Here is a 26,489-nt window from a genome sequence, read left to right on the forward strand (position 1 = left end):
GTTGGTCTTCAGCATTTGCTACAAAAGTGTTAACTCCAGTCAACACACACACACACACAATTATTGTTGTTTTTCATGTTGTTTGTGTGCTTTTAATACGGGGACATCTAATTATCTTATTAAACTTGATTTTATTTGCCAATTTGTCTCCTAGGGGAAAAATGTTCTCGTGTGCTTTTGTATACACACTGTTATTTCTTAAATGTGAAAACTAAAAAAAAAAAAAAAAAACACATGGAAAAAGAAATCTATGATGAAGACTGAAGTGGTGAAAATGCAAAATGAATAAATCATAGACAAAATAATCAAGCGATTTGTTAAATAAAATACACACACATTCGTCACCTCCTACATGCAGTAGATCTACTGTAAGTAATTAGTGTTTGTTTCTAAATGTCAAAAGAGCCTATTACAGGCGCTCTGTGCTGGAGCAGTCATTATTTCCTGGACCTTGCGGAGCAATTAGCTGCTGAGAATTTGGTTACTTACTTTTCAGTGTACTTGTGGAACAAAAACACAGCAGTGGCGCACTTCATCGTCCCTAGTGTTGTTATGGAAGTCAATGATGAGGTAGATAAGATAAAAGCAGTCTGAGAAGTGCACTCAACAAACTTTATGGATATAAGAATAGTGATTTTGTTGAAACTGAAGCACATTTGAACTATGTGTCTGTTCTTCAGAAGCCAGAGCTGTAGAACAATCAGCCTATTATAAGAACTTGTGAAAAAAATATATTTAGAAATTATATGTGGTAAAAGTCGGCCATGAAAGCATTTAAACAAATATACAGTTCAGAAAGTTTAAATAAATCTTTAAATATTTTTTTTTCCTTGTGATTCTACACCAAATACTGCATTATGAAAAGGCAAACACAGGATCTTTTACTTTTTTTTTTTTTTTTTTTTTTACAAATTTCATGAAAAAAACAACAGACAGAAGTGTTCTGAGCCTTTGCTTTGCAACTTGAAATTTAGCTCAGGAGCCTTCCATTTCTTTTGATCACCTTTGAGATGTTTCTGCACCTTGATTGGAGCTCACCTGTGGCCAATTCACTTGATTGGAACTGATGTGGAAAGCCACACACCTGTCTATAAAAAGACTCAGATTGCGGTGCTCATCACAGCACACATACATGAGGCCAAAGTAACTTCCTGCAGACCTAAGAGACAAGATTGCATGCTTCTTACTGATATTAATCTACTAGTTGCCCACACTAACAGTCAAGTGCTCTTTTATATGATGGCTGTGGTTAGTATGTCATTCCAAATAAGGTCTGATTAGATACATTATGTGACAGCCCCTAAATTCAAACTGAGCCATCAAAAAAAATGATGTTTTTAAAGCAGGAGAACAGGGAGGGATTTTGATTGCACCCTGAAGAGGGCAAAGCCTGAAGTGTAGATAACAATTTATTGTAAGACTAATGCATTTTGGTTTGTGACCCTAACCAGGCACATTATCATACACAATACAAAGATGAGCATGAATAAAACACATTCCAAATAGTGCAGAAATGTTAAAAAAAAAAAAAAAGAAATTAATTTGAGTTGAGTTGATGGTCGTGTGGTTTTCAGGCCATATGCTTAATAGCAAAAGGTATACTTAATGATGGTTATGTTTGACACAACAATTCTTTCAACCCAAACATCCACAAAGGTTGTATGTTCTTCCCCTTAAATACAACTCACAGGAGCATTTTCTAAATTTGCTCCCACCAACAAAATAACTTGTATGACTGTGAATGGTCTCTGATATAAACACACGATTAAAACTGTCTTAGTTGCACCAAAACCACATTGTTAGGTTTAGAAAAAAAGCTCATGGCTTGGCTTAAAAAGAATACATTTGTTACCAATATAAGGTAACTTATCTCATGTGACATACTGCATTACATTGTTAAAATAACTCAAAAGTGCAGTACGTGTAATGGCCACTTGAGGCTGGCTCCAAAAGCCAGTCAACAAAGATATCAGTCTTAAAATGTCCAAATTTACTGCAGAAATAAATGTTTACAGTCTGGCACAAAACACAGTTTTCGTTTCTATAGCTAATTTTAACTTTCAAGACAACTGCACAGGGTTAAATTTTTATGTAACTCACCTGTATACATTTTATTAAGGCTTAGAGTTACAGATGTTTGGGGATGGGGCAACTTGGGTAACAGGTTTTCTGCAAAGCATTGCTGTGGTCTGTGAGTGAGATCCACCCATCGCTCTTGCACAGCTCCAACTTTTCATCCAAATTTAGTCACTTCTGGCTCCAAAAATCAATATGGCAATGGCTAGAATTCCAAACTCGAGTATCCAAAACCACAAACCTGTGGGTGACAATGAGTCTATGGTTTCACACGAGCAACAAATACTAGTGTCCTGGATGAAGCCCTGTGTTTCTTTGACCAGTCCCCCTTGCAGAACTTTATCACTCATTATGTCACATGACTTCCTCTTTTGTTCACGTCTGTATTACTGCAGCCACTAGTGGTCACCACCTAACAATAAATGTAAACATGCCATAACTGCTGCTTGTACAAGCGATCTATGTTGTACTTTGGAGGACAGTCTTTCGTGATATTGTATCTGATTTATAAAGAGGACAAGTGTATCTAGCTGAAATAAAGGATGTCTTCTCTCAAAATATACTTTGCAAGTGTGCCATACTATGGGAATAAAAATGCTAAATTTAATCATTAAAATGTCTAAAAGCAAAAATAAAAAGAGAAACTGCAATGAGAAACATAGGTAAATTAAATTAAGAATTTTAAGGTGCCCTGTGGTTTCTGCAAACACTTTGGAGCAATTATTATATTAAAGTGGGCCTTCTTTTTTTGTATTCTGCACACACAGAAAAGACCTGCATACTGAATAGGTGACATGATACTTATTTCTGCCAGTGTTCCACTTATTCACAGGAGATGATAACACACCAAGAAGTGCATATATGTATCAGTAAAGGCAATAAGCAAGTTAACAGGGATATAAGCAATGCGGGATTGAAACTTTTAAACATGAACTCTTTGTAGCGTGACAGTCTGCACAAAAAGAACTTGGAGGACAAATATAGACAATGTGTTGTATTTTATCTAAAGCTGAATAAGTTGCCTCTCAGTGTCTCCCATCTCTTTCAACCAATTGCTCTGATGGCCTTCTCTGCCTGATTGGTATTCAGTGGCAGTGCAGGCGGTAGCTTTCATTTCATGTAAGTTCTGCTCTGCACCCCCTGATTCAAATGACTTTCAATCTCTTTGTTCTGGGCAACGGTCCAGGCCAGAGGGCCGGAGAATGATGCATTGAGGTGGTTTATTAATGTGATATGCTGCACAACCACCGACAACGACATTCATATTTCTGCCCTGCCACCTCTGAGCCGATCGGCCAGAAGTACAAGATCACCCCAAGGTACCACTTCTGTCAAACCATGCTGGTTCCACCATAAAAGGTGTGCTCACTGCCACCAAATCATCTACTGGAACACCATATATCACATTAAGTCTGGGGTCCTTGCCGTATTTCTCACTAACTGAGATAGAATGTAGCTAATTGAAGCATTTCTGGTTCATCAAACTGATGGTGACAATATGAAGCTACTGGGAACGCCACATGTACAAAATGTTATATGTTAGCACATTGGCAGGAGAAAGTACATGTTTGAAATTCACCCCATTGTTTAATAAGGCAGATGAAGTTTTACATAAAAATGATGTGTTGTGCAGCTGAACAGGATCCATCCACAGCTTATTAAGTAGTGTTTCCGAACAAATATAACAAGCACCAGACTATACCAGACTAAATTATAATAAATGCAGAAACTTTGCAAACTGTGTACACTAATACTATGACTGAAAAAAAATCTTGTAAATTGTGTGTGACTTTTTGAGTGACTTCATGTTGGAGGATGAGAACAAACAGCAAAACTAGCATTAGAAAATAAGTTAGAGAGCAAACATATAACGAATACGGGTCTGGGAAGACATGCTGCTAACTATTGAAAGAACTTGGAACACAAAAACGTTCAAAGGCCTGTTAAGAAGACAGTGTGCAATAAAAAAACTCAAGTACACTTTTAACACAGAGGGAGACGAGACAAGATGCTGAGAGAGGATGAAGTAGTAAATTGCAGACAAACACATGATGTCCCAAACATGGGAAATTTGGTAACCAGCAATTCCAAACCTTTTTGCTTGAAACCCTTTTACAACCAAGGAAAACTTGATCGTTAAAACTCTCCAAGCAACCCAAAAACAAAGTTTTACTGGCAATGTGTCAGTTTGAACAAGTTCTAGCTATCAGTGAAGGCAGATGTAATAAGATGTTGACGCTGCAAAACGTCATTGAACGTCAAGAGTGAGCTTTCACTTTGGTATTGTGAGGGATTGTATCTTTAGTTTTTGGACTCAGCCTAGTTCTCTGAAACTTCACCTTTTTCACCAAATGTGTATGTGTGTAATATGGGTATGCTAACATGTAGACTATAGTAAGAGATTAAGTTCACAATCAACCACCAGCTGGTATTGGCAAAATAAGTACAGACAGGGTGACAAAGAACCCAAAGTAAACATTATGGCTAACTGTTTTTTTTTTTTTTTTAAGTTAATCAGAAATTGACAGGATGTACTGATTTCAAGATCTTTTCCGATACGCTCTCATCCCAGCTTGTCACATGAGGCAGCTCTGAGTCAACAAATGCACATGGGGGGGATAATGCTGCAGGGTCCTTGTGTTTACACAACAGTACATGGCAACCAACACGGACTGTCAGGATGGTTAAGATTAGGCGACAAAGTCATAGATGGTTAGATTGAGGCAAAAGAGGCACATAGTAAGGTGTAGAAGAACAAAAAAACAACCTCACATCCACATGGGAACTGAAAACCAGACTCCTGCAAAAATGTCAGTTGTTTGTGGGACCCATCCACCTGCCCACCTGCCCATCCTATAAGTGCAGTATTGCACCATATATACTACATCCTTTCTGGCAGTGTTATTACTTGCTGCCATCTTTTAGCATTTCAGGCGGATGCAACCATGTCCATCCAGCCGCATTTTTTTTTAAGTGATGCTGCCTGTGCGCATTGCATGTGGATATGCCCAGTATCACCTGACCACCTGCTCGTGTAAAATAATAACAACGCCACCATCTCTGTCAAGTCATATTCCAGATGGACATGGAAGGTGGCATTCGGCGTCATGCTCGTACACCAAAAGCACTGACAGAGTGGACGTATTTGATGAGTTTGGAGTGAGAACAGGCTTTTATTTCATGAAATTGTTGTTGCCGTTATGGAAATTAGCAAACAAACTAGTTGGTGATATCCACTGTCAGTTAAGTAGTTTTAAGCTAAGCGGTCATAATTCAGCAGTGTTTGAACTCTGGCTAATGTTTCAAATTCAAATTTAAATTAATTCATATTTCCCATGGGTAAAGGAGGTGGCAAAAAATGCTCCACCTCATAACTTATGACTCAGAGTGACCACTATTGCTATCCATCTAACTGAATATCTCTGGCAAAATCCATGTTTGCTTTGACACTAATGCTAAAACGCCAACTTGGTAGTAGCACCAGCTGGAGTTTGGCTTTAAACATGAACACCATCTTCTGTGCTCCACAGTTGGATCAGTCTGCTGCTCTGTGGCCTCATGACATCAGGAGACATGAGGAGGTGGTTAACGGCAGCAGCGGAGGCCATTAGTGGGTTGTAGATGTTCAATTAGCTGCGAGATTCACACAGGTGGTGTTGATCACGATGTCCAAGGTGGGAACAAGGTCCAGGGCATCTGTCGACTCCAGCAGCCCCTGCCAGGGGAGCTGCATGAGGACATCTGTTCATCACGCAGCTCCAAATGAACAATATCTCCTTCCCACTTAACACAAATGACAAGCACTCAGAACGCTGCCTCTAATCACTGACTCAATGTTTTATTATCTGCCATGTTACTCTTTTCTAGCACACATCTGCAGTCCCACACACACACACACACACCAATGATCACCAGAATGTAGGCACCAGGCAGTGCAACCCCCAGATAGAACTGGGCTACAGTACAGTATGTGGCTGCGAGTGTGATCCTCAGCGGAGGAAACCTAGATACACCAGTGATAACCTGTATATCAAGCTCTCAATCTGCCACACGCTGAAGGGGGGAAAATAAATAGCCTTCATCAGTGAAAGTGTGCTCTCCTCGTCTGCAAAGTGGTAAATTTTGCCCATTGTGAAAGTGGGACATGCTAAAGCACAGAGGGAAAAGAGACGACGACGACGACAAGGGCACTGGAGCAGGACCACGACGAGGGAGGAGACGGGGGGGGTAAAAAAGGCATGATAGGTTCCCTCCCTGCGTAGCCATCATTACGTTTCACTTACATTATCTGCATTATTCACATTCTCCCCTGGGCCACCCTGCTTGGATGACCTTCCCCTTTGCGATATCACGCGAGATTACATGTTGACAAAGCAATCAATGAGAGCCGGCCCAAGTCTGCAAATGTCATTTTTGTCCTCATCGCTCAGAGTTGGTGGTTTTCTCTTTGTGCCCTCATCCTGCAAAGAGTCGGTCATCCAGACCAATTCAGAAGTGTCCCATAATTATAGACTTGTCAGTACAGATTTTCATCAACAACTGTGCATGTGATGATCCGGCAGGAATGTTAATGAGTCCTCAATTGGAGTTAATCAGCTGCAGGCGCCGCAGTGGCCGCCTCAGCATTCCCCCATGGTCCTCTGCGCGGCTGTCAAATGTACACTCCAGCACTGTGCATTTAGTGATGGGGCCAGCGGACGATGAGACGTTACACGACACGACTTTCCTGTTCAGCCTCTACCCCTGGGTTTCATAAAAGAAAGTGCCTTCGCAGCAATTTTTTTTTATTTTTTTGTCAAAGTTTATGTCCACTCGCTTCGCTACTCTTGACTCGGCGTACAATCCCTTCACTTAATTAGGAGAGCTATTTCTTCTTCAGACAGGCCTCCCAGAGGGTCACGGATTCAAAGAAATTCTTCAGCTAATGGGAGCTGGTGAGCACTTTGTTCATTTTAATGTGCCTCGGCTGGGAAATCTTTTGACACTTTGTGAAGGAGGCTCTCTAACAGAAAGGTCTGAGAATGTGAAAAGTCCACGGCACAGCATGTCAGTGTAACCAAAACAGTCAACCTTAAAAGTCACTCCTTTCTGCAGGATGGTATGTTACAGTAATTAATTACGTGTTTGTGTGTGTGTGTGTGTGTGTGTGTGTGTGTGTGTGTGTGTGTGTGTGTGTGTGTGCATGGTGTTATTCATGCTGGTGAAAGAAGCTCCGCTGTAAATGTCATGTGATTATTGCATTGGTGATGACAAATCCTCAAGAGATGATGCAGAGGTGACTGGGAGTTTAGTGTCTCCATGAATCTTTTTTTTTTTTTTTTTAATTCTTTTATTGCACTGATTAATTGACCTTGAAGTCATATGTTTAATCACAGTAGGGACATTTAGTAAAGACAATTTTATCTGTTGAGCCCAAAATTACCAATTTCCCTCAAAGGGCCTCAATCCTCAATCCTTAGATCCCTAATAATAAAAGGGAAACTCCTCAAAAAATTAAACACATGTACCATACACAGGGTGGACAGACATAAAAACAGTAACATCAGATGGAAAAACGGAATGATGAAATTATGTTAATAAAATAAGCACTTTTCTTTAGTTTTTTTTTTTACTACTTAATGGAGTGCTGCAGGGATGACATTTTGTTTGTTTTTGTGGGCCGATCCAGAAGTTGGCATCAAGTTTTTCCTCAACAAAAAGCCTATGGGATTTTTTTTTTTATTGGATATTAGATTTATTGCAGAAAATAAGCTCTTTGGGCAAACATTATACTCACACATATTTTGTTCAACAAGATCATTTACACCATGTAAATCCCTATATTTTTTAAAGCAAAAATATGATTGTCAGAAGCAAAAACCTATTGTTAGGTGTCACATGACTTCAGCGTCATCGCCACAACATGTGTGTAAACCCATGTTTGGTGTGATGACGTTCTGCCATCTTATTTAGCCACTTGTTAGTATAACCCCTTTTTTAGGACATGTAAAAGCTTTAAAACTGAACTGTAGGATATTTACTGAAATGTTTTATGTCCTCAGACTAAAATGTGAACATTTCTTAAGCATATCTTAACCACAGACCTTATTTCAGGTATCTGAACAAAAACCCACAGACTTCAAATCAAGAGAACCGCAGGTGCTACTGCATTTGCAATTTCTAAGAATAATGCCAAACTACTGATTCAGTAATGTAACACATAATAATTACACACCAGAGATTATATGTTTAATTTGCAGACATCCTGCTGGTCCATAAAGTATTGCCCTGCAAACTAGCAGCACACTTGCTTGTCAAAAACTATAATAAGATTTTTTTTTTAAAGTTTTATCATTTTTAAAAATTTATCATAGAATGCACATCGTGATATGATGCTTCTTTTTTTTTTAATCTGCCGGTCAAAACCTTTGCTTGTCACACACATCAGAGTCAGTCAGGAAGATTTAGAAGGCAACAGCAGCAAGGTTGATGAGGATGAAAAAGGCCTGCCTGATTGTGACAGTGATTGACAGGAGGAACCGGCTACAGTACAGATTAGAGACCACCCTATGCCCTGCAGCTTCACCGTCAGGCAAAAGGAGAGCCCGGTTGGCCTATGACAGATTTACAGTGGTTGTGAAATGTTAAAGACCTCACAGTCACTCAGTATAATAATCTGTGTCCAGTGTCATAAAGTGGTCTGCTGTGTTTGGTTTTGCATTTGAAATAATAAGTATGCTTACTGTGAAAGATATGAAAATTCATGCGTATGTTGCAGCAAAGGGGCCCAAAAGAGGCTAACTGTAGGGAGCCTCACATGTTTGCATTATGGTACTGACTTTCAGTAACATTATCATTCATTTGGAGACGTGTTTGTGTCCACCTGATGAATGTAGGTCCAAAATTCACTCTCTTTTAGCTCTGTTTTTGGTCTCCACCACCTCCACCACCACCAGGAAAATATGTCTCTTTAGCCACCTAATGCTCCACTGAGTTCTCCAGCTAGTCTCTAAGTGTGTCTATCTGTGAGAGCGAACCAGAACAGTGAACTTACAGGCCAGGGAAACCTGAGTGGAAATGAGGTCACTATAAATGACCCTTTTCACGTTACACATGAATCCATTTTTAATATAAAAATATAATAATAGCGAAGTGCAGCTTTATATAATTGCAAATGCACAGTTTTACCTGTAATGTATATTTGAGCAAAATAACCTATCCTATTATTTTTGCATTACACATGCAACTAAATCACCATTATCTTAGTGGCAGCCTCTTTCAGTTTCAGAGTGGCAGCATGATAAAGCAGGCTAATAACACTAAGGTTAAGACGGGGAATCTTTAACCTGGCCGACCTGCATATTTGTTACAATCATCAAAACTTCCAGCTCATTTCACCTCACCTCACTCATGTTGTATGCTCCTCTCATCACAGCTTGTCAGACAAAAACAAGTTTGTGACATTTAAAAAAGAAACATCACAGAGTCACAAATCACCTTGCCTGTGTTTGACATTAATCAGTGAAGCAGTTTAATTACCTTTTTGGAAGCATACAGACTCAAACAGAGCCCGCTCCTTGTCTAATCACGAAGCTAAAAAACTGCTTCCCTGCTCTCTTGGTTGTAGAAATTCCTTTGAAAATCTTAACTCGGTTTAATCATCAGGCTCAGACGTTGTTCCACTAATGACTAGCACAGTGTGTGTTTGACGCGCCTGCACCGGATCGGCAGCAGCTGACTGCACACAGAGCCCCGATGCCAGCGGTACTGACAGTGAATTCTAAGTAGGACACCGGGGCTGTAAGAACAAGCTCCTGAAAGCTAGTGGAGGTTTTTTTTTTTCTTTTTTTTTGGTAACGTCTTCTGCCGGCTCTAAGCGGGGATGAAGTGAGGGCAAGCAATGAATCACAATCCACAGTTTGTCCTTCACCTAATTTCTCACAGCCACTGAGGCTTAGGTGATTTAACCTGTTGCACAAACACACACGCACACACACAGCAGGAAATGTGTCTGTGTTGTATTTTTCCACAGGAGGTTTCTTGTTGAAGTGCACATTATGGAGGACTCTTTTTTTAAACATTAGATAAATGATGAAAAGTAAATCCAAGAATGACATCAGCACAGCTTTACACAGGGTTCCTACTGCAAATTCCCACCAGGGATTTCTGCAGTGGACATTAAAGGGTTGGTTTACCTACATTACAAAAAACATCTATATATAATTTATCACTTACTCGTGATACTACTATACTATACTACTATGATACTACTATTACTATATAGTAGTATGTAGTAAAATGGATAGTTTTGCTTTTATTTTCCCATATTTTGAGATTTTGGGGTGAATTCAGAATTTTTAAAAAATAATACATATTTTTCAAGCTGATTTAAAGAAGTATTTCACTGCTAGAAAGATGCCCTTTTCATAAAATCGGGTTGTCTATGTAGTAGGAAGACACAAGCTCTTTTAAATTAGTGCTACATGACTAGAGAAAACAGAAAAAAAGGGAGGTGGCATCTGCTTTTCTTCAAAAGGTATAAAACCTACAAATCCTAGAATGCACTGCACCTTACCTGCCCAATAAATGCTTCCCATGGGAGGTGACATGCTTGTAGATGCGGTGCACGTTTTCCTGGGTATGGACTAGGTTCTGTATAAATAAATAAATAAATATGAATAAATGTGGAAGTACAATTTGTAGTTCGAGCAAGAGCCCTAAAGTCAGTGAAAATTGCAAGAATTTGAGCTGGAAAATGAGCAGGGAGATCTTGGTGCCGGTAAGATGGGGGGAAGTTTACAATCAATTAACATACACAAGACACATTGTCATGATACAAGGCTGGTTGAAGATCAGCAAAGTATCCTTTTAAGATGCAAACTGCCTCACCACCATAACCTTTATCATCGATCCACCATTAGCTGCATACATAACAGAATTTTAAGTCTTGTGAATTGATTTTTCTGAACAAAATGTACCTTGAGAATAGAAGTTAACTTCTCCACCGATGCTTTAATGTACACAGTCTTGTACTTTCAACTTTTTTACCAAAGAATCAGATATTTTCTAATACAACTGAGGATTCAACAAGGAGAGTTTAATGCCATAGAAGTGCTACAACTGTGGATTAACATGAAGAGGACTTTTAGTTTCATGAGGAAGAGGAAAGCTCTTGTACTCTGTGTATCTCGGTTGGTTGGTTTGAAGCGGTGGGCAGTCAAATTAAGAGAATATGGCTCTAAATGTATGTCAAAATTTCCTTTTAGAGTCTTTTAAAGTCCCAAATCAGCTAATAGTGAACATGTCTCTGCCGCTGCTGGCAACTACAGATTTCATCCCATTTATTTATCACCAAAAAACCACAGGAACTGCGTATTATCCTCTAGCTGTCTTTTTTGTCATTGTTCATTGTGGGGATTTTGGAGGATATTGGCTCTTCTTCTAGCATGGTTAAAAAGCATTTTTTATAGCAAGAAAATCTCAGCATCCTGGTGAGATAATCTTTTAATCACTGGTACTAATCAACAGCTCTACCAGTTACGTATTGATATATTGCAATGATTTTATCAAATGAGGTGAAAAGAATTACTTTTCCCGTGAAATGATAAGGCTTTTGTCTGCCATCTGTGAGAGCAGTTCAATGTTACAGAAGCCACGGGCAGGCCTGCTGTATGAATATAAGTACGTTCACGTAGAAAAGAGAGTGGCTTTATCGTCATTTTCCACATTTGCACTTTCTATGGCTGAAAGCTCCGTCAGTTGGCAGCTGTCCCTTTCAGCCTCAGACATAATCATCCCCGGCAGAATTTGAGGCCTCAATCAAAGAGCCGCATGCACGTCGTGCAACGTCAGAGGAGCACTATACAAGACAGATCTACATGAAACACCTGGGGACAGTCATTACAGCACTGCAGCCTATCAGACCAGTACCCCCAAGAGGAGAGAGTGGCCCTGCTTGAGGCTCCGCTGAGGCTGCAGATTGCAGGAAGGAGGGACACTGGCAGACAGGAATGATTCATGGTTTCTTGATGGCTGCTATTGTCAGATGTTGAATTTTGGGGCAAGAGACAGGGTGTCCACATTGTTCACAGCAAAATAATCTACTTTAAAGAGGAACTCCACCAGTTTTACATATCAACATCGGTGTACAGGTGTTAGGGTTACTACCGCAAAAGACTTGTCTTTTGTGTTCATTACATCCACTCCAACATGTACCATGTTTCTTAACAAATCACCTGTGAGGCCAAATAGTGCTGATAGAGTTGTTAGTGTCCCTGCAGCCTCAGAGAGCCAGCAGGAGGAAGTTGTTTTTTCCACCTGACAGTCACCTGAAAGACTGTGTATCCTGTTAAAGACTGAGGTTGGGCTGAGTTTCAGCGGTAGGTTCAAGCAGAAGTGAGACGGTTCCTTCTCATCTGAAATCAAAGTGGGAAAACACAGTCTGACTTTCAATTAACATTCTCGTGCCCTCCCCATCACTCCACATTTGCATCACGGTGCTCACCTCACCGGCGCTAGCCTCACACATATACTTGTTTACAAGGCAGGAAATTGGAAACTGAAGTGTGACTTGACTTTGTGGAGGACATACTGTTGGGGGAATGATCAACCTCCAATATCAGCCATCACTACAAAAACAGCCCTCTCCTCCCTGCCGAGGCCCGGGGCATGGCAGATGTCACAGCCCACAGAGAGAGGGTTCACTCCGGGGTTAAAATTATGAGAAGGACTCTGGGAACAGGAGCACATATGTCACTGGAAGTACTCTCTGAGATTCCACGACAGTTTGAGTTTCAGTGTCGTGTCAGTGTACCCAAAATGAGAGGAGTGTTGGCATTTTATTACCTTAAGCTATCCAAATGTTTTTTGGTTTTTTTTTTACTGAACGTATGGCGTATAAATTAAACATCTGAAATCCTTTACATCTGTAACTAATGATTATTTCATCAAACATTAATCTCACAATTATTTTCTCATTTAATTGATTAATCGTTTGGTCTTTAAATGTCAGGAAATAGCGAGCATCAACATGCTAAAAGGGGAAGCAGAGGATGTTTTGCTTGAAAAATTACTTAATTAATCCACTGCCAAAATATTTGCTGATTTAATTTCCTTTCTATTGACTAATTGATTAAACAAAATTGACTAAATACCCACTAAAGCCGACAGATGTTACATGGCTAAAAATGTTTTATATGGAAATGAGTTTTTAAAGATGACTTTATCCTCTTTGGAGAACAAATTTGCTCAGTAAGTTTTGTGGATTGAAAATTATATCATTTCATGTGTGCAAATTGACATTATGAAGGTGATGAAAGTGGAAATGGTACATCCTCTAGAGAACATGATTAAATAACATGGTGGTGTGCTTGGTTGATTTTGATAACTCATATGTACATATGGAGGATGATACTATCCACCCACCGCAAGATTACACACAGAGTATTAAAGATGCACTCACTGATTTTAATAAAAAACCTCAAAGTGCACACAAATCCCCACATTTCCTTCCAGGTCACCGTAGATGTTTTAAAACTCATCACAGTTTGAATTTGGGGAAACTCAAACTCTAAAACACACTGCCCATAGATATCAGAGAAGCCGCCTCGTTAAATATGTTTAAAAGAAAACTTAAAAACTTATCTCTTCAATCTAGCCTTTCACTAGCTCTGACTTAACTGCTTTGTTTATGCACTGCTGCCTCTCTTTAAAATGTATTTTCCTATTTTATGCATTTTATACATATTATTTTTGTGATTTTTAGCTATTTTTAGCTTTATTTTTTATTCAGATTATTTCAACAGGTTTTATTTTCCATCTTATGTTATGCATTCTGTGAATTCTATTTTTTATCTTACTTTTTTATCCATGTGAGGATGCGTGTTTATTATGTGTTTTCATGTGAAGGACTTGGTGCATGTAATTTCTTTGTTTTAAAGCACTTTGGACTGCATTTCTTGTATGAAAGGGTGCTATACAAATAAAGTTTATTATAATTAGTATTACCGTTCTATTATCAAATCTGCAGTTGTGTCTTTAAAGTGTCAGCATCCTACCTAAAAAAAGTTATCTCCCAAAGATATAGAAGAGAATTGGATTACAATTTTCTCGTCTTATATTTGTTAAGGCTTAAAAAAGCATCTGTGTAGATATGAAGTCAGGAAAAACTGTTACATTTCTCGGCTGCAGACATACAGGGGATTACAAAAACTACTATGACAGAGCCCTGCCAGGCATTAAGGGTAGTAATTACCAAACTGAGGGAAAACAACTGGATAACCTGATTGTCTATTGATTCTGTATGTTCTGCTGTGAACAGATTTAGCATCGCCAGAGGCAGAATGTGCAATAGGACCAGCTAGCAGCGTGTGGTTAAACACAATTGCTAGCATATCATATTCGGTGTGTGTCTCAGTCACACTAAAGCCAAATAAATCAGTTGGAAAAACTTATGTTGCCCAATAAAATGGCCCCGTCTGTCCCCCACTCTCACATAATGAGCTGTGTTCTCCCTCCAAATACAGATGCAACGCACTCCACTATCAGCAGGACTTTGATGTGATGGCTCAGTCGTAATTTCAAAAGAACATTCTTCTTCTTTAGTTTTCAGAAGATGAAACATAAGCCTGGCTATTTATGCTCCATTATTTAATGGTGCATGAGACTGGCCCAGAAGAAACAACATTTGTCTTGGCCACAGCAGTCTTTTAGTATCTGCTATTGATCTAAATCGTCATTCCAGCCTTTGGAGAAGATCGCTGTCCCTGTATACTAACCAAACGGGCTGGCTTTGTATACAAATCAGATTGATCACTCCGTTTCTCTCTCTGCTCCAAACAGAAGAGAGTGTCTGAATTTGAAACACAGAGGGAAGACACGGAGCTCAGCAATATTTGCCCCTTTTTTTCATGAACTAAACAGGAGCCAATGACGCAGATTGATTTTGTTTTGTTGTGAGGCAGCGTGATAAGCAGAGGGAAAATAATGAGCATTGTCTCATTAATGAATAGAGAATGCATTATGGGTCATACATTTCAAATGAATAATGCATAAGGAATAAACAGCCACTGTGGCAGCTGGCTATATATCATCAGAGAGGCAAAATCATTTCGTAGTGAATGTTTGATCGCGTCTTCGGCACCTGAGTGATACTTGGTGACACTGCATTGAAAATGCATCAGTGCAAAGTATGAAGGTGGGGTTGTTTGAATTGTATTGGAGTGTAGAAGGCCTCCTGTAATGAGCATACACTTTGTCGACACAATATTACAAGAAAGCAGGATTACTTTTTACAGCTTCAGTCATTACTCAACTCCTACTTTCTACTTTGAATAAAAGCACCATGTTGCCATTCATGACTTTCATTGCCTTTAAAATGGGTTTTGCACATAGTGACAAATTTAACATAAAAAGAGATCAGCACATTTGGAGCCACTGATAAATATTTATTTTCATTATGCTATTCACTGAAAACTCAAAAAAGCTGGCAAGACTTAAAACACAAGCAGCAGGGTGAGGTGCAGCTCGCTGTAATAATTGTTTATGTGTTCCGGTAGAAAAAAAAATTATTTGGTCAAAATTTCACAGGAGTCACAGGACCCTGTTGACTGATAAGCTGCAGGTATTCTCAGCTTTTAAAAGGCCACTAAAAGTTAATCGATCTCCAACTTTTAGTTCAACCCCACTTTGCCACAGAATCAAAGCTACAGCTCAGAATGGCCACCACAGCTCCCCATAGACATTGCATGCATCTCGCTGCTGCTTTGTGTGTTTTTTGGAAGTGATTGTGCAGCAGATATTTTGATGCAAGGGAGCAATAACCACCTAAGACCAATGAATCACATAACAGACAAGAAAAAAAATGTTTGAATGTCTAAAATGCAAATAGTTCGTCATCTGGGTAACATGAAATTGAAATGTTTGTCATTGGGAAACTATGACCTGAAGTGTTCACGTTTTCAACCAGCCCGTTCTCACTCCCAAGTACCAAGAAAGTCAAATACTACTGTTTTTGCAATGCTTTTGGCGTAAGATCCCGACACCAAAAGCCACATGAAACACTGCCTGATGACATTAAGAGACAATGGGGACAGACAGAACCAGTCACAGTATGGACGGATGGCATTACTTGAGATCACAGGTGAACAGAGCTTGTCACATTCGTATGATTCGTGGCAGGACAGGTTAAAAATGCTGCCAGTAATGACATAATATAAGGAACATGATGGAGTCTATAGGGTAGGCAGGTGGATGAATCCAACAAATCCCAGACTTTTATGCAGCAGTCTGGTGTTCACTTCCTGTCTGAATGTGACGGGCTTTTGTTTTTTCTACACCTTACCATGTGCCTCCTTCCCCTAATCGTAAATATCTGTGCCAGCATGTACCAACCCGACATTGGTTATCATGAGCTTTTGTTGCACAGACATAACCGCATGTCGTAATCCCACCATGTGCTTGTGTTTATATCACAATAGCTGCAATCCTGGAATGTAAATAGCAGATGAAGAGGAATACCTAATGCATAATATATCTACTGACAAAGCAGCAACATGTGATGAGTTGGGCTAAGAATGGGTTTGTTAAACATGAAGCAGGAATCATTAGAAATCATCATCTGCTGACTTTGAATAGCCATGCCATATTTAAAGCAATCTGGCTGGGAGATGTTTAGATATTTTTCTTTGGGCCAAAGTGTTGGATTGTCAGACTTTTCATTTCATATGCCCTGCAGCTAGTGGGCTATGCTGCAAGGTAGTAATGCTATTCTTGTAATTGCTATGTGGAAAAAGTCTCACTTGTAACCATCCACACGTGCAAGGAAGGAGTTCATCAAACAAAACACTTGTTTCTGTCAGTCCAATAAAGGTTCACCCAGCTGCTCTAACTATCTGAGCCTTTTACAGCTCTGTTAATTACCCTTTCTTACACACAAAAAGCACATAATAGTCAGTGATGCATCAGTTACAGTGGCCAGATTGAAGTCCAGGGAATCCATTTGTGAATGCGCAGAGGCTCAAACTGATGGATGTCTTTAGAGGTTGTTTTGCTGTTGTTTTTCCTGTTCAGGGAAACAAAAGGACTGTCACAACTTGACCTATGGGGGTTTTCAAATAAAAAAAATATATTGGTTTACTGTAGCAGCTGTTTCCTTGAACTCTACTTGACCCAAACATAATGAGGGAGGCTGCTGAATAATAATTTATTTTAGTTTAGCAAATCATTGCATTTAAATAGTGACTGAAATGTCATTTTGCTAAGCAATTTTGTGCAGAGATTTATAATCTCCAGTGGATATTAATTTCAAGGATACCCTCACTTTTCCTTTTGTCTCACCAATATGTAACTATTCCTGTTCATATAACACTAAAAATAATCTTTTTTTTTTTATTTGTGAAAATTGCACTTATAATCATGGTCTGCAGAAGATTATCCTTTCCAATATGTCCTTTCTGTCCTTCTATGGAAGTCATCATGTTACCTTTCCTCTAAAAAAAGGCATATTTTTAAAATACTTCAAAGGAGGATTTTGTTAAAACCAATAATATGGCTTTTCTTTTTCATGCCAGCGTCTCCATCCATTGATTTTACTTTTTGTGTTTAATGATTACAGCCTCATAGGACCACAAACTAGGTTTGAGACTTTAGTTTGATATGTCTTGTTTTCTGTAACAGATCCAGAAAAAGAGATTAATATCTGTTTCTATCTCAGAAAACTTTCCACACCGAGATATTGAAGTTATGTTGAGGACACAAAATATATAATGATGATGATAACTGTGTTAAATGTTATGATAATTGTGAGTATATGTTCCTTGATGACCACAAAATAATTAAAAAAATATATAAAAATAACAATCTTGGTCTTCACAGTCTTCCATACACATCTGATGTTTTCTAATTACTGCAAAAACAAAGTGGTGTCATTGGAGCTCTTAAATTGGGATTTGACAGCACTGCAGTGATGAAAAGTAAATCTTTAACAGGACAAATGTTTGACATGTTGCCAAGTTCATCCAAACTCACATTAGCATGGAGGACAATGAAAGGACAACAGTGAGAAAACGGTCTCACTTGATTGCTATCTGGGAAGAAATCTTAAGTTTAAACACGGACACATTACATAATAAGGGAAATGTAAGATGCATTTAACTACAAAAGCACAACCATTTTCACCGCAACTATAATGTCAAATTTGGTTCCATCACATATATTATATCCTAAATTAAAGCATAACTGGGTATGATCTTTGCAAATTATTTGCACTGCAGACAACTGCAGCACTGCAGCAGAAAATAACTTAATGTGACACTTGTGATCCAAACGTATTGGAATGCAATGTTCATACAAGCTGTAACTTAGATTGTGAAGCATAATCTCACCATCCCTGCAGAATTAGAAAACTGTCATCCGCTGATTATTTGCAGACAGACAGTAGGCGAGTGTGTTGGTGCAGAGAGTGAGTTTCAGAGAGGAGCTCTTCAGCTGGGCAGGAGGACTGATGCTCATCAGTTCTAGCCACACTTCTGCTTTCTGGACCAGAGCGCTTGAGTCCATCAAATCCTGTTTACAAGACGTTTGAAGGACAGAGATAAGGGGTTTACTCTTTCTTGCTAAAAGAAGAAAAAGTATACAGGTGGATAGGGTGGATTTAAAAATGCTGAAAGTGCCACAGGATGAAATGTAGAGGATTTATCATCTTTAGTTGCTCTGAACTGATCAGGGACACACATGTACAGTTCATGTATGGCAACTAAGGTATCTCAGAACCAAGGAGCACCATATGTATATTGCTGTATGTGTATTCCAGTTGTGCAGATGTCAGTGTAAACTCATCATCCTCCTGTCTCCCACTGACTGCATGAGCCGCTTTCTCAGATTTTTTTTTTTTTTCTTTTGTTCCCGATGCCCGGAGATTGAGCGCTGATTGCCTGTCCCCTGCTGTCCTGCAGCATGGGAGTGATCTGCAGGCGTGAGGACAGCAGGCCATTATTCAGTCTTTAGATGTGCTGCTTCTTATCAGCGCGCAGGGTTGACTGAGGCAGCTGCTCTTGTCAACATGCCAGCACCCGAGCGTCCTCCAGGGGGGACAGGATTTGACGGGGCCGCTCGACAAACCCCTCCAAAAAATGGGAATACACAAACACACAATAACTCCCAGACAGCTAGTGTCGTGCTCTTGAAAGTGCATATGTGTAACCCCAACCCCCTGTCTCACGCCACCCAACATCGCCATCCAGCTCTCACTCTCAGTGGGGGCCGGTGTCAGTGTGGAGGGCATGGAGGAGGTGTTTGACAGGTGACGGCTGCAGAATGAGGCTGACAATCTTAAGTCACTTCAAATAGAGAGAAGATGACTATCTAAAATGAAAACGCTTCCTGCCGTGTTTTCCCTTTTTGGTGGTTTGCCATGTTGGATTAAAAGATATCGGCGGTGATGTTCACAGGGTTTATTTACCCGCAGAGATTAACTCATTGTGTTCTAATGTCTTTAAGTCGCTTCTTAGTTTGAAATAACAACAACAAATACGTTCTTATCATAATGCGACAATAGTGAACTCCACACAACATCTCTCCCCAACAAGGTCAGAGTATGGAAACCTGCATTCATCCCCAGAGAGAGAGAGAGGAAGAATCCTTTGTCGAGTTAGACAGTATAGAGACAAGAATACAAGTCGAAGTTTTATTGTTTTATTCCACAGAATAGTGAAATACTCATCCTTGTTTGTTGTCCTCTCCCATCTGCAAAGCTTTGCAGAAAGCAACAAATTTAGTGACGTATTGGTGCAACAATGGTTGTTTGGAACATACTAAACCTGTGGATGGCTACACAGAAGTGGATTGTGCTGCAGGACATTTTGAAAAGTTTTTATGAACATTTTTTTTGTGTGTTTGTTTTGGATCCCCACTGGAATCCTTTTGGAAATGCAGATTGCATCCATTGACCTCCACAGATCAGGAGGTTCTAGATATTTCAAAGCACCATTTTTACATTTTTCTTTTTTATGGTCTTGAGGATTTGTTGTGATTTATTTCTTGTTTTGTTTAGAAGGTTACTTCCCATTTGTTTGTCTTGTTTTACTTTCTTCCTTTGTCTGTCTCCCACGATACATGCAATTTGAAAACATGTTGCCAGAGGTGTTACCCAATCAGCAGCGATGTGTATATGAGTAAATTTCTAGTAGATCTTTAAGCATTGTGCTCACACATTTTGTCTACATTTCACACTTACTTTGGCAATGTAGACATATGTTTTCAGTGCCAAAGAAAGCACTTTGAACTGAACTGAATAAACCCAGTAGTGTTAAAAGGCAGTGCACCTGCATAACACAACAAAGTGTCTAACACACCACCATTTCTGTTTAAATAAACGTTTTGCTACATTTTGTAGGGGCTGAACACAGCCTTGTCATTTTTACTCACCTGAAACACATTCAGTCTCATAATGTTTTGCACCATTTTGCTACAATTTCCAGATTGAATGAAATGTTTCCTCAAATTCAGTGTGCAGCAGTGTGCAACAAGCTTGGAGGTTTGTTTTCTCCTGTTTGCTGAGTGTGTCAATGGTGTTACCCAGTCAGCAGCAACATGTATAAAAAACAAAATCTGGTTGATATACACTTATTTTACATAGATTTTTTTTTGTGATCATATTTTTTATTATTTATTATAACATAACAAACAAAGGTATGCCATGACATACATATGTTTTGTTCTAATTTCACACTTGCTTTTGCAATGTAGACACAAGTTTTCTGAGGCAAAAAAGCCTCTTTGAATTATATTTCAACCACACAGTATTTAAAGGCAGTGCGCCTGTTTAATGCATCAGGGTGTGCAGCATACCACCATATGTTTAAATAAATGCTTTGCTATGTTTTGTCAGGACTGAACGCAGCCCTGTTTTGTATTTGTCTCATATCAGCTTGCCTGTTCAAGAGTTGTCCCTGCACACCTGTCTTGTATTAATCTTGTTGGCTTCACCCTACAGCATCCTTGTGTCTCCACTGTTAGTCAATCGTTGTTTCCCTCCTTATGCCAGTGCCCGCCCACTCCAGGTCTGACTTGTTCTTGTGATTGGTTTTCTGAGTATATATACTTGTGTGTTTCACTTTGTTCTTTGTTTCACTTTGTTGCTTGTCAGTGTGGCCAGTGTGAAGTCTTTGCTTTAGCTTGTCTTGGGTCCTTTCAAGCCACCTTGTTCTGTTTTGCCTCTGCTTGCCTGTTCCCAGTATATGGTAATAAATAAATGTTTTCAATTTCTTGTTGCCCACCTGTTGTTTCAGCATTTGAGTCCACCTGCATGCACAACCTTGACATCACTGAGTATTTAATACTCAAAGCATTAAATTAGTGAGTAAGTGAATTTGTGAATAATGGAGTATTCCCCAACCGCAATCTAACCAACAATTATGGATGTTTCTCTTTGTCCTCCATCTCCACATTGCTCAGTGCATAAAACTTGCAAACTCAATGCACAGCAGCTAAATAGCATCCTTAGTTTGTCCAGAAAGGACTTCTCCAGCCAGGCGCGAGCATCAAAGTGTTTTAGTGTAAGCAGCACTGTAAATGGCTACTCCAAATTCCCACTTAATAAATTTCCAAATATCATGTAAATAAATGGCATGACTGTGATGAGATAGAAATAAAAGCATTTTATATTCTATGCTCATGTTAAATATTGCAGTCAGTGGTTTCTCACTAGGCAGGTAGTTCAACAACATCCTGACCTGCCCTTAGGTTTTGAATTTGAGACCTGGATGAATAAACATGCTTATTCCTACTCAGACATTGTGCTGTGTGGATTTGAGACACATGATCTCTAAGATATTTGGAATCAAATAAGTTTTTAATAGTTATGGTCCCAACAGCTCTGCTGAAGCACCCTGCTGTATTTCTCCTTTGTCTTTCTCCTCCTCCTCCTCCTCCTCCTCCTCCTCCTCCTCCTCCTCCTCCTTCCTCAAAATGCCTGGCCCGACTCACTACTGCGCAGCAGCTATAATTATTTCCCAATTTTTCAGGTAGTTCTGAAATCATTTTGGGACACAGAGGAAGTCTGCAGTGTTGTTTCCTAAAAGCATAACCTCGAGCACTGTGCCTCCTCAGGTGGTAAGCTCCTTACTGTGCCCAAGGATTTTAATGATCTGCCTTTCACAGCAGAGTTCCCAATGAGTGTGTTTACATGTTCGAGTATCATGTTTATTTGGCCTTATCTGGGTCATTAATACCAACATATACAAACTGTACATACAAATACTATTGCCCTCATTACTGGTCACTCCATTCTATTTGTTAAGGCATGTGATATTCTCGCACTCAACTACACATTCACTGTGTATACACTTTGGACTAAAGAGCAACAACCACTCTTAAAACGCTGTCCACCATATTGAGAAGTGTCATCCTGTCATTTTCACTTCCACCTCTTACATCAGGGGAGCAATGGTTGAAGATTTGGCCGCACCTGCACAAGAAGTCGACGCCACTCAGTAATCGGGATGAGGTGTATGCATGCAACAGTTTTTTATGGAGTACCCCAGGGAGAATATTTGGGTATCTCATAAATGGGTATGGGCTTATCTGATATTCTGAAAACAAGGTGTTAACATGTTCAAACACGTAAACAGGATACTTCAGAGACCTGGTCATAAACAAGTTACTCATGTCCATGAAAATGCACTCCTTGAACCTGGTTTCAAACTTTATAAGCCAGCTTAATGTTATTTATAATGACTGTGATGATAATTATAGATTATGATTGAAAGACTCCACATTTTTATGTTATACAGAAGGTAAAAACAGCATCATGATATTTTAAATCTACCCACTGAGAATCTGCCTCATTTTACTAAAAAAAATCCTCTGAAATTTTCTGTTCCAGGGAGGAATAGTAGAGAACGGTAACCGTAGCAGCGTGGGACCATTTAGCAAAATATGACTTCCATCTTCCATCCACAACTTTCCAAATTTACTGTGTTTATAAAATCCTCTGAGTGAATTAAAGCTGCTGATGGCGAGGAGCACACATGCATTCGGGACTAAACGTCACATTTGGGATGTCTGATTAGTTTCATTCTCTTGCAATTAAATCTTTCAGGGAAATCTTTTTTTTATTGGTTCACTGTCGAACAAGAACTGGTATGAGTATTTTCTACAGCTCGGGGATTTCAAAACTTTCGCTTGTGTGGAATCTAATGAAAATATCTTATTAAAAACAACGCCCCACTGACAGCAGTGAAGCACTGATCAAAGTATGCTGCTTCATCAGCCACTACGGCTGGCTTGTAATTCGTTTTCTTTCTTTTTTATTTTAGAAAATATTAAAAAAATGCATGAAACCAGTCCCATTCAGGTGTATGTTTACACTCTAATCCTTCTATCACTTCTATCACTTCTAAGTTTTAGTAGCCTTTGTTAGCCTAAGGATTAATGTACGGAGGCTGAATATTTATACAGATCTCAGTGTTTACTATTATATTTTCTGCAGCACATGGATAATACGATGGGATGAAAGGGACAAACTTGTGACGTTAAGTCTCCGGGAGAGAATACAAACAGTAGGTAACAATAATCCGTAATATAGAGCGAAATGTAAAACTTTGCATAAGGACTTGTCGTCTCTCTCTGCAGACCGTCGGCGTACAGATGTATTAAACTCTAAGGCATCCAGACTGTTTTGTGGTTTGAGAAAATCTCTGCCTTGAGCATACAACAGTGGGTTCTCATTTTCTTTTTGTCCTTAGGCAGGACATCATAACTGTCTCTGACAGGCTGAGAAATGTAGGAAATCAGAAGTAAGCAGCAGAAATGGGGGAATGTTCTGAAGTCACTGAGAACACAGAGTCTCTGCTTCATGATGATGATGATGATGATTTTCCTCTGACATTTGTCACTGAGGTTTTTTGGGACATGTCATGAAGGGAATAGATATGTAGAAGAATATTATATCAATGAAAACTCTCAGTTGTTGTTCCAAATACTTCAGCTTTTCCTTGTTTACACGTATAAAACTGGCAATTGCTTCACTTTTCCTCATCCCTCTTATTGTGTTGTTTATACACACAGGAAACATTTTTGACACTGAATCAATTATGATGATGCAAGTTTTCCACCAGAATTGAAAACCTGCCTGAGTCTACTGTCAGAAATGAAATGGATTCTGCTGCTACCTGCCACTGCATGATACTGGATAGAAATGTTGGTGAAGGTGTATTATCCATGTACACCCTGGACAGGTCAATAACCGGGCTGTCACTAGACACAGAAAACCATGTTCACATTCACACCTACATAGAGTCAAAAAATGTACCTGCATGTCTTTGGACTGTGAGAAGAAACCGGAGAACCTGGGAAAAACTTACCCAAAACCGCCTTGCTGTGTGTCTTTTGGCTTATTCTTTGTTTAATGTGAAAGCTTACATTATAAAAAAATACACTATACATCACATTCTTAGTGCCAAAAAGCAGATGGTCACAGTTAGAGACTAGTTGGTAAATTTAGTGGAGCATTTAGCAGATACAGACCAATATATTTCCCTCATAATCATGTTCATCCTAATATTTAGGATGAACATGATTATTGCTAGCCCCCCTGGGCCCTGGTTAGTGGCTCAGCCCCAGAGAGCTTTCCCCCTCTTACCCCCTTATGGGCAGCCCTGCTTACATTCATCAGGTGGACACATAGACAACTCAAAATGAATGCAAATGTTGCTCTGTAACTGTTAGATTTAAATGTGTTCATGTTTTGTTTACAGGTGCATCCAAGCAAGAGACAGAAAATACAGGTTTATTGTGTTATTATAATGCAAACACACACATTCAAATCTCTAAAGTCCATGAACTTTTTAAATATGATATCTGTGCATCAGTAACAGAATATAAAATATTCATGAGGAAGTCGGAACATTTAAAACTATCCCTGGGAGACAAAGTAGTGGCAGAGAATTGTTTGAAGTGTACGGCTTTAACAGAAACACCTTTGTCATCCTCAACCTTGACTCTCATCAAGCTGCAGTGCTGCTCCACACATCATCAAATCCACTGTGATGGCTCATTCTGAGTTTTTTGACATTGTAATTTAAACTTTTTGATGTATATGCTATATGTGCAGTTGTTTTGATGATCCGCTGTGAATGTTGATGGAAACTTAGCGAAACAATTCTATTGTTTTCAATCACGACTGACAGTTTCCAGGGTGTAATGTACTCCCCTCAGTCTAGCGTTTATTTTCATTTTATATTCAGATTTGAATCTTTTTATTTCCACCTGACAGCCTTTTGTTACATTATCTGTATTTCACTTTACTTCTTTGAATGCTTTTGTGTAATTCTCTATATCACATCTTTAAATGAAAGATCCAAGACGTTTTTCATGCACTCAATAGATATGGAATCAATTATTTCCCTCAAATGCTGGTCACAAATTTGTAAACATTTATTTTAGCGAGAATTTCCCTTATTCTGAGATAATAAATCCTGACAGTGGCATATACATTTTGTGGCCTTTCATTGTGACCATCCCAAGACAGACCTGTGTATTAATGATGCCATTTAATCATCTTCTTGATATGCCATACCTGTCAGGTGGATGCATTATCTTTGAAAGGGATAAAGTGCCTACTTACACAGACTGACAGAAATATGTCTATACTGAGTGCAGGAAAATAGTCTTTAATCTTGAACTTGAACCTGTGAAAAATAGGAGCAAAAAGAAAAGTGTTGCATTTCATTTTTGGTTCAGAATATTTAGGATTTTTGCAAACCAACATTGTTTATGAGGGAAATGTATTGCAAAAGCAGTAGAGTTGCACTGATCCTGCAACTGAAGCCACATGAGTGATGCATTTTATTGGGAAGTTGAAATCGCACATCTGTGTGTTTGTGTGTGTGTGTGTGTGTGTGTGTGTGTGTGTGTGCATGTGTGCAAAACAATATCAATTGTACAATAGAACTGAATCCAGTAAAGGTCAATTTTCACCAGTCAATTTTCAAGTTGTTTCTAGAATTGACAAAAGGTCAAAATGACTTGATAAAAACTTGATATAAACTGTTTATTTCTTACACATGTAAAACTGTAACATGTATGAAATAAATAGTTATCATGGACATTTGCTATCACTACAGCTACTTCAGCATTCTGGCTCTAATCGATACCCATGTTACATCAAACATTCGAATTTTCCTGTACAGTATTTTCCATCAGTGTATTTTACTGCGTTGACATGAATATTTACACATGCTGAGGGTTGCATCGATCCTTTTTTCCCTGCAGCTTAGTTGTTGCTCCCTCAGCATTAGTCACTGCCAGCTCCTCTTAAGGTGACCGAGCAGAGTGCACATTAACCATGTCATTCACCAGCTGTACCCTTGTCATACATTCTTTCAGTCTGACAGAAGTTGGGGCTTAAAATAGCAAGTACTCTTGTCAGAAAATCC

The sequence above is a fragment of the Plectropomus leopardus genome, chromosome 18, assembly GCF_026936395.1.
Source record: "Plectropomus leopardus strain MGB_pleo_1.0 chromosome 18, ASM2693639v1, whole genome shotgun sequence".
Lineage (NCBI taxonomy): Eukaryota > Metazoa > Chordata > Actinopteri > Perciformes > Serranidae > Plectropomus > Plectropomus leopardus.